This window comes from Aotus nancymaae, unplaced genomic scaffold (genome assembly GCF_030222135.1).
Source record: "Aotus nancymaae isolate 86718 unplaced genomic scaffold, 86718_ANA_hifiasm-v0.15.2.pri h1tg000022l_1, whole genome shotgun sequence".
NCBI lineage: Eukaryota > Metazoa > Chordata > Mammalia > Primates > Aotidae > Aotus > Aotus nancymaae.
In genome coordinates this window covers 41590881-41596880 of record NW_026988435.1, presented here as the reverse complement: position 1 = coordinate 41596880, position 6000 = coordinate 41590881, and the positions used below count along the sequence as shown (strand labels likewise).

General features: G+C 47.3%; 1 protein-coding gene across 3 annotated transcripts in view; it reads left to right on the top strand.

Annotated features, from left to right (window-relative positions):
- The first annotated feature begins 1895 nt into the window (after positions 1 to 1895).
- The window catches only part of ERG (ETS transcription factor ERG), a 281253-nt gene continuing 277148 nt past the window's right edge, over positions 1896 to 6000 (top strand). For 2 of the 3 annotated variants that reach the window (XM_064380152.1, XM_012445383.3), the window contains exon 1: positions 1897 to 2023. The gene's annotated coding sequence lies outside the window, so the exon portion shown is untranslated. Of the gene's footprint in view, positions 2024 to 6000 lie in introns of all 3 variants that reach the window. The other variant, XM_012445406.3, reaches the window with a different exon arrangement.

The window sequence follows — 6000 nt, the reverse complement described above, 5'->3', positions numbered from 1 at the left end:
CCTTTCAGGTTAACTTAATTGATTTAATTCACTGAAACGGATTTCCTCCTATTTGACCTAAATCGTGAAGCAGACTAAAGGGCTGCCTGTGGTCACAGGCAGGGATTAGATTGGACAACAGAAAGAACTTCCTGAGTGTAACTACAAGATGCAATCAGTTGGAGGAGATGTTGTCATAAGATCTGTGCGAAACTCTAGGATTCTGGATACTGAGATTCTTCAAAGTTAATGACCCACATTTTATGAATGGGCTCAGTATGCGTCTTTCATCTTTTAAGAAATCCTCTTTCCTTCTCTCTCTCTCTCCTCTCTCACTCTGTAGTGTTTTTTTGGGGGGCGGGGGAACTGAAGATGGTAGTGAGGAAGAGTCACAAATAGCATTGTTTCAAATATTGGGGTTTTTCTGAGCTCATTTTGAAATCATATTGCTTCTACTATTAAGGTGCAGTTCATTATTCTTAAAACGTTAAACGTTATTTTGTTCATCAGCACGCATACTGTTTTCAGCATTGTTCTATAATGTGGTAATATTCAGTGCTAGTGATGATGATTGAGAAACGGCAGCATATTAAAAAGTATTAAAAAGCAGAGTCATTGGCCTGTGGGCTACTGATCTCGTTGAATAGGTTCAGAACCTGTTTACTTTAAAGCATTTTCCTAGATGTTAAGGGCTCACTATGGTGAGATTTGAAAATTAGTGGCTAACTGCAAGATTTCAAAATTCAGTGAAATATCTTGGATCTGGAATATTTGGAGAATAATTAGAGAGAACAGGAAACAAAATATGTGTTTGGTAGTTAAGGAGAGAGTCAGATAGAATAATTTTTTTAAGATTTTAAGACCATGTGAACTGCAGTATAGGAACTTCTGTGTGACTTGTGAGCACATTCAATACCAAAGGAAATGAAATCGACTTTGTAAATGACGATTCAAGCACAGATTGTACAAATTGACAAGACCCTATTACTAAATACCCACCTTTAAATATGCATTCTGTTCTTTGTAGCTCAGAGGGAAAAAGGATCCATGCTTGTCAGAAACTGAATCTGTTTTCAATATTTATTTTTATTGGTATCTTTTCTTGGCCACCTATGGAGAGGTGGGCTTGTATTCCAACTACCATGGTGTGCCTGTTTGTTCAAGAAATTTCCTAGGAATGCATTTGTAGTTTCACGAAGGCTGTCCACCTTAACAGGGGAAAAGCTTCCTTGGCTAGGGTCTCAAATTTTAATGAACCCATTTTGGCATGTGTAGGGTTAAAGATCCTGTCAGAACCTATAGGTACTGGAAAAGGCGGTTTCTAAACTCAGTTGCTCAGGTCCATTTTATTTTTGTCCCCCAGCAAACAGGAAATGGAGCCTTGAAGCCTTTTTTTTTTTTTTCTTAACTGGAAAGTGCGTGGGGAGGGGGCACACTCACCCTGCCCACAACCAACCCTGAGCCTGACCCAGACTTGGGGGTCTCCGTGTGTTTTTTCTTCCCTCTCTTTTTTTTCTATTATTTTGGCAGACTTTTTGGAATGTCTGGGAGCTAAGGGCTTTGCTTCATGGAGCAGAATTCTGAAGCAAGAAAAAGAGAAAGTTATAGACTAAACCACAGAAATGTAAACACGTCTGCAGCTAAAATAACTCCACTTTCATTGAAAACACTCCTCCCTCACAATCAGACTTCTGTGTGCTATGGTCAATAAAACTGCATGTTAATAGCGACCAATTAATAGATTATGTTGCTCGGCCTTAAAAGTTGAGGGAGTTTTAATTATTATTTTTCAAATTAAAGGAGTGCTTATTCCCTCCCTTCCCTTGGGGTGGAGTGGGGGGGGGGGGGGACTTAGCTTTCTTTCTGGCTGTTTGCTGAAATTCTTGGCTGTTAAAAGTTTGGAGAGGGAGGGACATGGGTAGTTTTCACTTGGTCGGAATGGGGAGAGTGTGCAAGAGATCGCTCCGGGACGGGTTCCTAGAGATCGCCCTGGGGCGGTCGTGACAGCCCCCGCGGGACATGAGTGAAGAGGAGCTGCGCTCAGGTAAGCCGGATGTCCACGTCGGCATTCGCGTAGAAACGAAAACATCCGGAGGGGGCTCAGCCCCGCGCCCGGAGGCGGAGAGCCGAGCCCGCCCGCTGCACCCTTTGGAGGCGGCTTCTCCCCGACGCAGTCGTCTCCCGAGGGCGGCTGTCACCGCGCGCGTCGGTCGGGTCAGACCGCGCTCCCCTCGGCATCCCCGCGTCCCGGCGGCCGCATCCGGCTCCTCCCACGACCGACCGCGGTCCCATCACAGCCCGCGGCGCGCGGACACCGAGCCTCTCCTTCCCAAAGCTCCGAGCGACGCCGTCCCAATTCCGAGCGGCATCGAGGGCAGTCCGCGGGCATTTCAGAAACGTCTAGTATCGCAACCGTTTTCACTTTTACTATTTTCCATGTTTGTAACGGTTTTCACTGAGAGTGGAAAAATTTCACTCTAACAGCGACTCGGAGTTGGAAGAGCGAGCACCCCGCGGCTCCCCGCCCGCACCTCCCCCTACCCGCCTCTCCTCCCCACTGGTCCTCTCCACGCTCCTCGCCCCTCCAGTGGTCGCGTCCTGGGTTCCTTTCCTGTGGGGCTGGACTCTCTCCTCCCGCCGTCCCAGCCTCGGCTCCTCTGCCTCCTCCTCTTCCTCCTCCATCGCCTCCTCCTCTTCCTCCCGGGAGCCTCCAGCAGCGTCCTAAACCCGAGCAGGCAGGGCGCATAGTGTCCAAATACGCCCGCGCCGACCGCGCTCCCGGTCCCGAGGACACGCGCGCACCCCAACCCCACGCGGACACGGACACGCGCGCACTCGGACACTCCCGCGCGCTCGCACCCACGCGCACCTGGCCACGCGCGTGCACTCCCGCCCACGCATCCCTGCCCCGCCCCCGGCGCGCACTCCTGGTTCGCGAGTCGCGCGTCGGGGCGGCTGCCCTGCTCGGCGATTGGCGGGAGCCGGAGCCTCCCTGAGCCGGGCGCCCGCACCATGGGCTGAGCCCGTCGGCGCCTAGGGAGTTAGTGAGACCTGGCTCGGCGCGCACGGCCAAGGCACGCGCGCGGGCATACACGTGCAGGAAACGCCCTCCCCCGACGGCGGCGCCAGCGTCTCGGTAAGTCTAGCGCCCCACGCGCCCTGCCCCGGCCCCGAGCTGGCGACGTCGGCCGCGGGGACGACGGCAGCGGGGTGGCCCGAGGGGAGCGCTCCGCAGGGCCCTTCCGACGGCGCCCGGACAGGTGGGGCGTGCAACGCCGGGAGGGACGGCTCACCAGTGCGGGGTCCCCGGTAGGCGCGTGCAGTCGGGTGTGGATGGAGAGGAGGGGCACCCCGAAATTGACAAGGGCCAGGGGAGCACACCGCGGGGACTTCATCTGGGGTCCTGGGCAAGAGGTTATTTGTCCTTGTCTGGAATGGCAATCAGGGTTGAACTAAAGCTCACGCTTGGCCTAAAGTGGGACAAGGTGTGAGGCTGGGCTGTCACTGTCCGCTGGTCCCGGTGGTGGAATGACCCCCGACGGCGCCCTCCGGCACGCACGACAACACCGGCTCTGGGAGCGGTCCCTTTCTTCTCCCACTCTGTCTTTTCACCTTCCCGTTCCTCAGCCTGCAGCGGTTGTGTTTATTTGCTTCCAGTTTACCACCGTAGTTGCAAAACTTGGCATGTTAAAAAAAATGTAGCCGGTATTTTATCAGCTAGCCTTTCCTGCTTTCTGTCTGAAATACATCATCCGTTTATTGCTATGATATGTTGCATAGATGCACAGAGGTATTAATTATCTTTTACGTACAAGACAAATGCTGATATTAACAGCAGACTAAACTGCCCAATAAAATAAACAATTTCAGTGACGATGTGGATTTAATACAACTCTTCGTTGATCTAAACATAACTTCTTTTATCCTTCAAAATAACATGTTCCTATGTGCTACAGGTTTCACGCTGTACATGTCTCCATAGCTTTTGTAGTTCGGAAAACTTTCAATGTGAATGAAAATACTTTTTATTCTTCCCTGAATGACATCCATAGGGCACAGAGTTTGTTTACCTTTGGGACTATTTTTGACTGTTTTCCATTCTTTCCAAGTAGTTTAGAGCCCCTGAAGGGAGAACTGTCACAGTCTCACAGTTAACCCTTGCTCTGCCGGGCATCGGCCGGTGCCAGCTCCCAGGGCAGGGCAGAGCTCTTAGCCTTCAACCGTAGGAGGATCAAACCACAGACGTTGTGAAAAACCCAACCATGTAAATTAATTCACCATGTGCCAAATTATTAATAAGCTAATTACACCATTGAAATTGTAATTCTAGCAGAATCAGGGTGAGCTATGCAAACTTGTGGCTAGTATATCAAGTTTTACAAAGGAGCCACCCACGTCACAAATGCTATTTGCCTTTTGGGAATCCTAGCTTCGGTTTGGGTCAGTGGCTTTTGGAAATTACACCAAATTAGCATTTGGGTAATCTATCTTGAGACATTTGTTAAGGAATATGTAATTCCAGTAGCACTTATAATTTCGGTTTCTTCTCTTTTGTAACATTTTATAATTACTTCATTCTATGTAAAAAATTTTAGAGTAGAGTTGTAGTACATTATTTCACATTTATCTGTTATTTCATGAGGAATTATTGGTGATTTAATCTGATGTGAATCCTTTAGCTAAAATTTAGAAAATTAGCATTTACCATTGAAGGGATTGTGTAAGGCAGCTGCATATAAACATCCCCCTCCACTTTCCACGTTTTGCTTCGATATTAGAGAAAAACCTTGTTGAATTTTTTAATCTTACAAAATCAGATATTTTATTTGTTGTAAGACCTAAGATCCCAATGGAATACCAGATACGTAAGTAAGAAGGAAAGCATCTCTGAAAGATGTCAAAAGGAGTTTGTAGCTTACATACTATTCTACAATCTTAGATGTTTTGTATATTTTAAATGTTTCTCATATTTTAAGTAGGTTAATAGGAAGCTTTCAACACTTTTTTTTCTAAAGTTAATATTAGCTTTGATTGTTTTTCTTGCTATCTTTAAACAAAAAATAAATAAAAGGGGGGATTTCTTCTTCTCGAAACAGAAGAGCTAGTGTTTCTGAAGTCTTTTCCTATTCCCAGACAAAAACCGATTGCAAGTAAGCTCCAGTCATAGGCTCTGGAGTGGTGGGGAGACATTGTCATGGTGAATAAATGTCTATGTTGCCTGTTATTTCATAGAACTCCATTCAGAAGGTGTTGGCACAGAGACACCTACGTTTCTAATGTGACTTATGGAGTCTGGGAGGCAGTTTGGTCAAGGTAGCAAAATCCCAGCTCTATGATGCTGCGGGTCATTTCTCAGTTTAAGTTGAGAGCTGATCTCTCTGAATGCAGGTCTCTTTTTGTCACCTCTTTGCTTCTTTACCCTTTGTGTCTGAGGCAGTTTTCCAGAGAGGAGGAGTATGGCAAAGGAGTTCTTTTTTCTTTCCCCAGTGTGTAAGGATTCTTGGGCTTTCCCAGGGAGCATGGTCCTTCACAATACAGCTATTGTTTAATGTTCTACACCTTGAATTTGAATCTTAGGAGCAACATCTGTACAAAAAATAGGCTGATGTGACAGACGTTCAGATCTTTGGGGTGCAGTTTCAGAAGACTATGATACTTGGTGGCAGTGGTGTGAGTAGGGGCTTTTTGGAAACTGAAAATCACTGCGATATTTGGGGATGCTCCTGCGTGGCAGTGACCAGCCACCCCTCCGTCTCGTTGCTGTTCCTTGCATGATAGCATTCTCCCTGGTATTTCCCACACCCTTATTAGGGGTCAGTTAATTAGCTGTACATGATGCGTTGTCAGTGTGTGGACTTCTCACAGTGATTGATTGAAAGCAGATATTTTGTAAACAAACAACAGGAGTTTTCTAATGGCTGGGCTGCCACCTGAACCAGTTCTTCAACATCGCTAAAAAAGTTCAAGTTAAAAGAGAGATCTTCCCCTTTTCACTTTATCTTTTATTTAAAACATTTTCAT